Genomic DNA, 11,882 nt, shown 5'->3' with positions numbered 1-11,882 from the left:
GTTAAATTACTGGGCCAGTGACTTGGAGATAGCTTCACATCACACTATGGCAAATTGAAATTTGAATTCAAGTAATTTCACAAATATGGAATAAAAATTTAGTATCGGTGGTTACTAGAATGGTGTAAGAACAAAATAACATTTCACTACAGTCCTTTAAGAAAAGCAAGCTGATATCTTACCCAGTCTGGCCTATAAATGACTAAATTCAAAGCAATGTGTTTTATTTTCCTTCCTGATCTAGCAAATCACTTAGTTTGCGAGCAATTAATACTTGCCAAACCAACAATTCCTATATGCCCTGAAATAAACTAAAATAAAGATTTTAAATGATGGAAGGAGGCAAGATAATGGAAAATTCAATCTGTTGTGGGCAACTGCACTCAATATTTTAAGACTTGGAGAACAATAGAAATATGAGCTTGAGATTAAAACAACATGTTCATTTTTTGTAATGTTGCTATTTTGACAATTGGGCGGATTTATTAAGTTGATCAGAAAAGTATAAATGTTAAATTTGTTCATGCTGGGAAATGTAAACAACTTATAAATGGACATTAGTAAAGCACTTGATTTGAAGAGCTTTCAATAATTAACTGCGTTTGGAGGGTCGAGTCCAACACTGCAGAATATCAAAGGAAATGAATGAGGAAATCAGCTAGAAGGGGACCAATACTGAAATAGTCGATGGGTTGCAGATTCAATGACGCAAAGCCCAAAGAGCTGCATCATCAGATGTTATCCTCTGAAGAGGGTGACCCACCCTCATAATACACCAAGGAGCTGGTCCACCCAAACTGATAACAAAATCAAGCGAGGATGAAAACAAAACAGATATCAGCGGAAGTAGGGAAAGGAGTGGCTGTTAGCAAAGGGGAAAAAAAGGAAAGGACATAGTTATTTCACAAGACACCATTATTTAACAGCTAACTGAAACCAGTCAGAATAAAACTGATAATATAATTATACGGATCTGGAAAACGTTAATAGAAAATTAAAGATTTGATCATGATTTAAAATTAAACACTTTTTTGAGGAAAAATATGGGAGATGGAACTGGCCCTAAACAAAGAGTGCACAGACAATTAGCACAAAGAAAAGTGCTGGAGGAACACAGCAGCTAGGCAGTATATCTAGAGGGAAAATAACACTGACATTTTGGGTCATCGTTTGTCCTTTTCCCTCCTATTTTAATGTAAAGTGAGCATGTATACAAATAATGTAAACACCCTTAAATAAATGCAAAGATAGGCTCAGCTCAATAAAGATCCTTGGTGCACATGGTTAATGCTTTTATCTAAGCAAGTGGAGAGTATCCATCACACTTCTGACCTGTGGATGTGGCTGGTCTGGTTAAGATTCTGGTCAATGGTGACCTCTAACAACCACAATTGCTTTCCTTTGTGTGTTCAGAAGTGGTAACTTGTGATATTGTGATGTTTGAAGCTCACTGTTGCTAAGCAGATTTTATTTTGTCACCAATTCCTTAGCCCATTTCCACATATGAGGGAAGTAACAAGGCCACCATGCAGCTGAGTTATGGAGAGTTGCCATAAGTCACAGATTAAGGAGAGATTTCAATCTTTGCTATTGCTTTCTTTTTTGCTAAATCCATTTCATAATTAGAGCATGACAGATAGTTGGAACAGTGGTGGTTGGAAGAGTGAGGGAGGATGATTGGGACAATGACTTCTCGTTAATATACACAACCTGCAATAAACCTGCAAAAAGTCAAGACACCAAAAATCATGGCCATCTGGCCTCTTGAAAAATAAATCAATTAATAATGTAATGATTTTTGGTGTTTTGATAAGCCCTTTTAATACTTGGTCAGTGAAATGTAAATTCAAAATTATAACACTGCCACCATCACTATCCAGAGAGGCATGCATTTTTGCATAAGTAGGTTTATTGTCTTTCGATATTCTTTGCTGTTTGCGAGCCAATATCCCAAATGTATTCAGGCACAGGAAAATAGGAGCTGGAGTAGGCCACCCAGCCCCTCAAGCTGACCCTGGCATTTAACATGATCTATGCTGGCCTCAAATCCTCTACTGTCAATTCCCTTACAATACAATACAATATGGTTTTATTCGTCACATTGCACATAAAGTGCAAGTGAAATGAATTTGCCAGCAGCGGTACAATGATAAAGAACACACAACACAATAAAAATGTAACACAAACATCCACCACAGCATTCATCACTGTGGTGGAAGGCACACAATTTGGCCAGTCCTCCTCCATTTTCCCCCGTGGTCGGGACCTCAACCCTCCGCAGCCGTCGCTGCGGGCGTCCAGGTGGTAAAAGGACAAGGTACAAGTCCAGGTAAGTCCAGAGTCGGCTCTTCCCCATCGGAGACCGCGGCTTTAGGTTGGTGTAGGCCGCAGGCCGGCAGTCGAAGATTTAAAGTTCCCGCCATGCCGCAGCCAGAAGCATTGCAGACCGCAGGGCCGGCGGTCGAAGCTCCCCTCCAGGGGTGATGGTAAGTAAGTCCTTTAACCCTCAATTCTTCAAACTTGCAAATGTTTATCCATCTCCACCTTAAATATATCTGAGCATCTAAGCACCATCAGAGCATCTAAGCACCAAGACAGAGAATTCTAGAGAATCTCCCTCTAGGAGAACAGATTTCCGTGACTCTCCCACCAATGGAAACATCTCAACATTACTCCCTTTTAAACACCCGTAAGATCCTAGATGTTTACATAAGTTCACCATTATTCATCTAAACTCCAATAAATATGAGCACAAACAAGCTGGCCTTTCTATATAGAAAGACAACTGTCATGGGAAATTTTCTTTGGAATGTCTCCAATGCTACCTTTTGGGCAGGGGGACTAAAACAGTGCACAGTTTACCAGGTGTAGCAACATTCTGAGGAATTGGATTCTTAAACTCTAACCCATTCGCAATAAAGGCAATGTGCCATTTACCTTCTTAACTACGCATTGCACATGCCCTTTTGTGATTCATGCACTGATCCCTCCGACTTCTCTCATTTGCAGCGTCTCTTGCATATTTGTTGTTCTGCGCTGTTTTACATGTAGCTCAGTGGCATAGCTTATAGAAGCTGCCTCACAGATCAAGAACCCCTATATAATCCTGACCTTCTGTGCTCTATGTGTGGAGTTTGCAGGTTCCCCCTGTGGCTGTGTGGGTGCTCCATTTTCTAAAACCTAAAATCCACAACCTAAAAATAGTCAAGTTGATAGACTACATTTCCAAGTAAGTTATGGAGGCGTATAAAAGCATGAGGGGAATAGATAAGGTGAGAGCGCAGAGTCATTTATTCAGAGTAGGGAATCAAGAACCAGAGGACATAGGTTTAAATGAGAAGGGAAAGATTTGATAGGAATCACAGCGGCAACTTTTTCACTTTGGAAGAGCTGCCAGAGAAGATAGTTGAGGCAGGTACTATAAATAGCATTTTAAAGATGCTTGGACATGTAAATGGATAGGAAAGGTTTAGAAACATAGTAGGTATGTTGCAAAGCCTACCTGAAGCGTCGTTGAAGATCTGCCGCTGAGGTTGTGCGCGATTTTGGCGCCGTTTAGAGGGGGCGGGTTTAAAACGCGATTTTCTCTAAGCTGTTCCAATCGAAAATGTTCAGCCTAGTTAATTATTAACGAAAAATCGCTGATAGACCCCGTCGCAAAAGCTATTATTAGGTTTAAAGGCCTTGAATAATAGTTATAGTAGTTTAAAAATCAATCTTTAAACCCGCGACCGTCAGCAACCGCAGGGTCTCATAAAGAAAATAGCAGAAGGTAGGTTGTATATTTTTACATTAAAAAGGGCTTCTAAAGATCCTTTTATACAAAATTTAATATTGCGAGTAGCTCAATTTGGGCCCATTATATCGCGCAGTATTTTTCTCGGCATTTGAGGCACAAATCTACCGCAATGTGAACGTTCTAAACCAGCGCGTTCCACAGGGACCCACTGGAAAGCTGATTTAAATGGGCATTTATTTACAGCAATTGAACACTAAATTCCTTCCATTTGGCCTATAAATTAATGTAAATGAGATTTAAAAATCATGTTTTATTGTGAATTATTTGTGAATATTATTTGGACATTTAGGCTATTTAAAAATGTTAATCATTTATTAAGAAATGGATAGGTGTTTAGATCTAGTCATTGAAGTCTGAAATTAGCTACAATTAGGTAACTAACTAATTATATGCTTTAATTTCAGGTCATCCAAGTAAGATTGTTTTATATTTGTTTCAGAATGCTTCAATCTATGATAATTGAAAATTTCATTCAGTTCTCTTAATTTTTAAGAAAGTTATGGGCTTTTGACTGTTCACGATCACAGCTTTTTTGTTATGTCCATAGAAAGTCAATAGGGAACAAGATGCTCATTTCCCAGTATGAAAATGGCCATAACTTTTTAAATACTTGAGATATGAAAGTGAATTAGGTGTCAAATTAAACTTATTTTTATGCTTTATCTGATGGGATAAGTTACAGACTTGATTTTTAAAATCTCAAAATTTTGTAACATTGCTAAACATAGAAACATAGAAATTAGGTGCAGGAGTAGGCCATTCGGCCCTTCGAGCCTGCACCGCCATTCAATATGATCATGGCTGATCATCCAACTCAATATCCCGTACCTGCCTTCTCTCTATACCCTCTGATCCCCTTAGCCACAAGGGCCACATCTAACTCCCTCTTAAATATAGCCAATGAACTGGCCTCGCCTACCCTCTGTGGCAGGGAGTTCCAGAGATTCACCACTCTCTGTGTGAAAAAAGTTCTTCTCATCTCGGTTTTAAAGGATTTCCCCCTTATTCTTAAGCTGTGACCCCTTGTCCTGGACTTCCCAACATCGGGAGCAATCTTCCTGCATCTAGCCTGTCCCACCCCTTAAGAATTCTGTAAGTTTCTATAAGATCCCCTCTCAATCTCCTAAATTCTAGAGAGTATAAACCAAGTCTATCCAGTCTTTCTTCATAAGACAGTCCTGACATCCCAGGAATCAGTCTGGTGAACCTTCTCTGCACTCCCTCTATGGCAATAATGTCCTTCCTCAGATTTGGAGACCAAAACTGTACGCAATACTCCAGGTGTGGTCTCACCAAGACCCTGTACAACTGCAGTAGAACCTCCCTGCTCCTATACTCAAATCCTTTTGCTATGAAAGCTAACATACCATTCGCTTTCTTCACTGCCTGCTGCACCTGCATGCCTACTTTCAATGACTGGTGTACCATGACACCCAGGTCTCGCTGCATCTCCCCTTTTCCTAGTCGGCCACCATTTAGATAATAGTCTGCTTTCCTGTTTTTGCCACCAAAATGGATAACCTCACATTTATCCACATTATACTGCATCTGCCAAACATTTGCCCACTCACCCAGCCTATCCAAGTCACCTTGCAGTCTCCTAGCATCCTCCTCACAGCTAACACTGCCCCCCAGCTTAGTGTCAGCCGCAAACTTGGAGATATTGCCTTCAATTCCCTCATCCAGATCATTAATATGGCAAGCATGAGCAAATCTGGTTTAGATGGGGCATCGTGGTTGACATGGATGTGTTGGGCTGAAGGGCCTGTTTCCATGCTTTATGACTGTAATTATAACCCAAATATTACGCCACATTAGATTGTAGCCATTGGATGAGAAAGTTTACTTTAGAGTAGGCACCCTAGCTCGGATATATAATCCAGATATCTGAGCATCTGTATTCAGACAACCCCAACAATGATTTGTGAGCTTTCAACATTTCTTTACAGGCTTGTGATTTTGAGGTGTTAAACTTGGATCAAGGCCAACATTTGCCGACCGCTTGAACTCTCCAATGCTGTAAATACCACGTTAACCATGACAAGGTCAGTTCTGGTTATTGCAATATTTGGCAGAACTAGAGCAATAATAATTTATATTTTATCCAAACCTATATTTTTTCTCCAGAGATTAATAAGCGAGGAAGCTAACAGCTTGGATGAGTGCTAATCATTGTAAGAGCTGTCAGTTTACCATTTATCTTTCCCTTATGAAAAATACTCAGCTCTTCTGCTGAAAACCACATCCTCACCTTTATTACCTTTAGGTCTGCCAATTCTAACACTCTTCTATTAACCCTCTGTCCGTTTCAGTGTCACAGACTTAGACTCATCCAACACTATGCTATCTGTCCTCGTGTATTAAGTTCCATTCACCCACCAATCTGCATTCATTGACCAGCTCTGGCTCCTAGTTAAACAATGGCCCAACTTTAAAAAGTCTCCCCTTCACTTTTAAATCACTCCAAGCCCTCGCCACTTCCTACATCACCTCTCACCCATTAATGGTTTGTGTTCTTTGCAGAATTCTAGTTCTGACATTTTATTCATCTCTGAAATTAATCACTTCATCCTAAATAAATGATACAACATGATACAATTTATTTGTTGTCATTTGAACCTCATTGAGGTTCAAACGAAATTTGGTTTCTGCAGTCATACACACAAGAAAAAGAACCAAGACACACAATTTACACACAACATCCATCACAGTGGATCTCCTCCTCACTGTGATGGAAGGCAAAGTCTTATCTCTCCCCTGCACTCCTCAATCTCCTCCCGATGTCAGAGTCAAAGCCCCCGGCGGGCGATGGTAAGTAAGTTCCGCGGCCATTAAAGCCGCGCCGGGCGATGCAAGGCCGCGCTCCGGGTCTTGCTGTTGGAACCCCCAGCGGGCGCTAGCAGGTCCCGTGGCCATTTAAAGCCACGCCGGGTGATGTAAGGCCCCGCTGCAGGTCATCCTCAACCCCGCAACTCGGGCGGGAGAAGTCACCGTTGCGGAAGCCCCGGAAAGCGGTCTCCCACCAGGGACCCACGAGCTGCCGGTGTTACTGTCCACCAGACCTGCGGTTGGAGCCTCCAAATCCCCGGGGTCGGGTCGCAGCAGCACCACCACAACTCCTCCCGTTCCGAACTCGGCCAGCTCCGCGATGGCAAGTTATTCCGCAGGCTCCGCGACTGGAGCCCCAGGTCGTTCCGGTTGGAGGCCGCTCCACGGTGCTAGGCCCCAACAACAACGGAGACCCGACAAAGAAGGTCGGGTCTCCAAACAGGGAAAAGATTTAAAAGTTTCCCCACCCCCACCCCCCCCCCCCCCCCCCCCCGCCACCCACAGACATACTCAGTTTAAAAAAACACTATAACTACATTCAAACGAGACAAAAAATAAAAAAAGACAGACGCACTGCAGAGGCCGCTGCGACGTGAGTCGCGCCGCCCACCCAAAAATGCAGGTTGTTGCTGAAAGTAATTTTCTTGGATTATTTTCTTTCATTCTACAACTAATCTCCATTTTACACAGGTGTCTAATAAGTTTGCCTTTCTATATGTATATTATGTCACAAGGTCATAAGTGATAGTAGTAGAATTATGGTCGAACCCTCGTCAGTGGTTACGAGTGCTGACACGTGACGTCATGGGTTAAGAGGAGTGTCCTGCTACATAAGCATATCTCACCTTGAGATCACTGGAGTCGACAGGTAGCTGAGCTCGACACAACACCCTCGCTCAGCTACAGCAGCAATGACAATTATGTTAGTGGACCAAATTTGCATGTAACACCTGAATAAAGCAACTGTTTATTCACCACGTTTGGTGCCGCTACAAACTGCACTCCAAAAGTATCACAATGACTGCAAAACAAATTACCTGAGATTGTACGAGTCCCATAGTGCTGAAAATGTGTCTTTCTTCTGAACTTGGAGGTGCCTTGACACTGACATTGAGCATGTAGCAAAAGAAAGTGCCTATTCCAGTTTCTTCATCTATCGGCCATCAGAATAGGAGCATGAATGAGAGTTTACAGGTCGGGATAATGCTTTCCAAGAGAATGATTCGGAGGCATTATCTCAACTCAAACATGGGCAGGTACGTCAATGTCTGATGCATGAAGCATTTCAAGATTCATCTATAAACACCAGACATCTATAAGCTAAAGGCCCTGTCCAACTCATGAACTCTCCTGAGTTTTCCCCGAGTTCGAATCAAGGGTAGTTCGTGGTAGTTTAGGGGTCTTTCCTTTGTTCTTTTTCGATCTATCTTTTCACTTTGCACTTTTTCCTTTCTTGTACTCTTTTTCTTTACTTTTTTTCATTTTCAGTTTATAAGGTTAAAAATGAAGCTGTACAGTAATTGTATAATTTTAAATGCCGAATGTTTAATCTTTGTAACATTGCTTCCAAAAAAAATTTTTTTTTTAAAATGTGCCCTCGAATACAACAGTGCAGAAAGGCAGAAAGAAGTATATTCAATACAGAATTCAATGGCTATTAAGGGATATGAGGTTAGCGCAGAAAAGTGGCTCTTGAGGTAAACATCTTGAATGGTGCAGCAGGTACAGAAGGCCGAATGGCCTACTTCTGCTTATATTTATAATGTTCTTATGTTCCTATCCTGCTCAACCCTTTAAATCCTTTCCAGACATCAGCACATCGCTGGCAGAATTCCTTAGCACCACAGATGAAGAAAGTGGTACTGTTGATATTCCAGCAGTAGCATCTTGCTCGTCCTCTGTTAGCAATACAGCTCATCTGGCATCTTAACCACATTCTCCGGCTTGTGGGCAGAAAGGGTTGGAAACACTACAGGAAGTATTCGGCAGGGTTGCCCAAAGCACTTGGCCTACAAAGTCATGAGATGAATATAAACTGCAAATAACGCCACCCCAACATTGCAGTGTGCAGCATGTGATGTCTGTGGTTGATAGCGGCTTGTGTGTCAGCACGGGGATGATGTTAATAGGAATGCAACTAGCATAATCCTGGTTTGAAAAAAGCATTTACGCCATCAAGCTCCCTTTTATCCTTAAATCTGTGGAAAAGTCCTAACCCACAAATTTGTCTGTTCATTTCCCTCCACAGATAATGCCTAAACCTATTGAGTTCCTCTAGCACTTTGTTTTTTTGCTCACGATTCCACTTTCTGCATTTTCTCATGTCTTCATTTAATGATGATTGGTGTTCAGTCCCTTTCAATTCCTTCTCTGTTCATATATATTTTATTTCCTCCTCTGGTCAAGGTTTGCTAACTTTTTATTCATCTACAGGATGCGACCTTCGCAAGCAGCGAACATCCCTAACTGCCACTACGAATGTTATGGTGAAACCCTTTCTTCAACTGTTGCAGCCCTATCGTGAAGGTGCAAGGTGGTTTCTAACATAATTTTGTGGCTGGCTCAGCCTATTGTGAGGACATTTGTGAATTAACCACGTTTCTGTGGGTTGCGGACTACTAAGACTAGATTGAGTAGGTCGAACAGCTTTCCTTCCCTGAAGCATGTGTGGCTACATCTATGTCAAGATTTCTGTAAGACCACAGTTGTACATTGCTACAAATTGATGGTTACGTTTGGCTTTTGTTACTTACAGTGTAATCATCCAATGGCTATCACTGTGGTGCCACAGCCACATGAAACAAACCTATAGCAAGACATGCAATGAGTTGGTCCAAGAAGAGTGGTGATTTCTGCATTTTCTTGTGGCCCGAAAACTTTCCCCTGCTTGAGTTCTCAGAAATGCTTTGATTGTGTTATTCTTGAGGAGGTTGCCCTACTTTCCTTTCCTTCCCCTGTGCTTAACAGAAGCATAGAGCAGTAGGAGACCATTTAGCCCATCATGTCCACGTTGCTGGAAATAGAACTACCCAAACCAATCCCGCCTTCCAGCACGATGTCATGACTTCTCAAGCACATGTTCAAGTACAGCGGCACACAGTACAGCTTCGCAATTCCACAACTCTGGTTCAATCCTGACCGTGGGTGATGTCTGCATGGAGTTAGCAAGTGACGACATACGTTTCTCCCCAGCACTCCAGTGTCCTCCGACATCCCAATGACATGCAGGTTGGTAGGTTAACTGACAGCCATAAATTACCCCTCGTGAATTGCTGGGTGGTAGAATCAGGGGGATTTGAAAATGTGAAGGGTATAAAATGGGTTTGGCGTAAATGCGTTTTGTTATTGTTTTGCGATTTGTTTTGTTTCGGTTAAATTATGGGAAAACAAACTTTAGGAGTAACATCGAATACACAAGAGCACACAAGGAATACTTTCTAGGCTACGGCCCAAATTACAGGGGATGAGATGGTTTAATGTTATCTGTTTCATTCCTCTCCATAATAATAACCATATAACCATATAACAATTACAGCACGGAAACAGGCCATCTCGGCCCTACAAGTCTGTGCCGAACAACATTTTACCCTTAGTCCCACCTGCCTGCACTCATACCATAACCCTCCATTCCCTTCTCATCCATATGCCTATCCAATTTATTTTTAAATGATACCAACGAACCTGCCTCCACCACTTCCACTGGAAGCTCATTCCACACCGCTACCACTCTCTGAGTAAAGAAGTTCCCCCTCATGTTACCCCTAAACTTCTGTCCCTTAATTCTGAAGTCATGTCCTCTTGTTTGAATCTTCCCTATTCTCAAAGGGAAAAGCTGGTCCACATCAACTCTGTCTATCCCTCTCATCATTTTTAAAGACCTCTATCAAGTCCCCCCTTAACCTTCTGCGCTCCAAAGAATAAAGCCCTAACTTGTTCAACCTTTCTCTGTAACTTAGTTGCTGAAACCCAGGCAACATTCTAGTAAATCTCCTCTGTACTCTCTCTATTTTGTTGACATCCTTCCTATAATTAGGCGACCAAAATTGTACACCATACTCCAGAATTGGCCTCACCAATGCCTTGTACAATTTTAACATTACATCCCAACTTCTATACTCAATGCTCTGATTTATAAAGGCCAGCACACCAAAAGCTTTCTTTACCACCCTATCTACATGAGATTCCACTTTCAGGGAACTGTGCACAGTTATTCCCAGATCCCTCTGTTCACCTGCATTCTTCAATTCCCTACCATTTACCATGTACGTCCTATTTTGATTTGTCCTGCCAAGATGTAGCACCTCACACTTATCAGCATTAAACTTCATCTGCCATCTTTCAGCCCACTCTTCCAACTGGCATAAATCTCTCTGTAGACTTTGAAAATCTACTTCATTATCCACAACCCCACCTATCTTAGTATCATCTGCATACTTACTAATCCAATTTACCACACCATCATCCAGATCATTGATGTACATGACAAACAACAGTGGACCCAACACAGATCCCTGTGGCACCCCACTAGTCACTGGCCTCCAACCTGACAAACAACCATCCACCATTACTCTCTGGCATCTCCCATTCAGCCACTGTTGAATCCATCTTGCTACTCCACCATTAATACCCAACCATTGAACCTTCTTAACCAACCTTCCATGAGGAACCTTGTCAAAGGCCTTACTGAAGTCCATATATACAACATCCACTGCTTTACCCTCATCAATTTCCCGAGTAACCTCTTCAAAAAATTCAAGAAGATTAGTCAAACATGACCTTCCAGGCACAAATCCATGTTGACTGTTCCTAATCAGACCCTGTTTATCCAGATGCTTATATATATTATCTCTAAGTATCCTTTCCATTAATTTGCCCACCACTGACGTCAAACTAACAGGTCTATAATTGCTAGGTTTACTCTTAGACCCCTTTTTAAACAATGGAACAACATGCGCAGTACGCCAATCCTCCGGCACTATTCCCGTTTCTAATGACATTTGAAATATTTCTGTCATAGGCCCTGCTATTTCTACACTAACTTCCCTCAATGTCCTAGGGAATATCCTGTCCGGACCTGGAGACTTATCCACTTTTATATTTCTCAAAAGTGTCAGTACTTCCGCTTCTTTGAATCTCATAGTTTCCATAGCTACTCTACTTGTTTCCCTTACCTCACATAATTCAATATCCTTCTCCTTGGTGAATACCGAAGAAAAGAAATTGTTCAATATCTCCCCCATCTCTTTTGGCTCTG

Source organism: Amblyraja radiata, chromosome 4, assembly GCF_010909765.2.
Source record: "Amblyraja radiata isolate CabotCenter1 chromosome 4, sAmbRad1.1.pri, whole genome shotgun sequence".
Lineage (NCBI taxonomy): Eukaryota > Metazoa > Chordata > Chondrichthyes > Rajiformes > Rajidae > Amblyraja > Amblyraja radiata.
The sequence above is the reverse complement of the archived record's forward strand: the minus strand, read 5'-3'. Positions refer to the sequence as shown.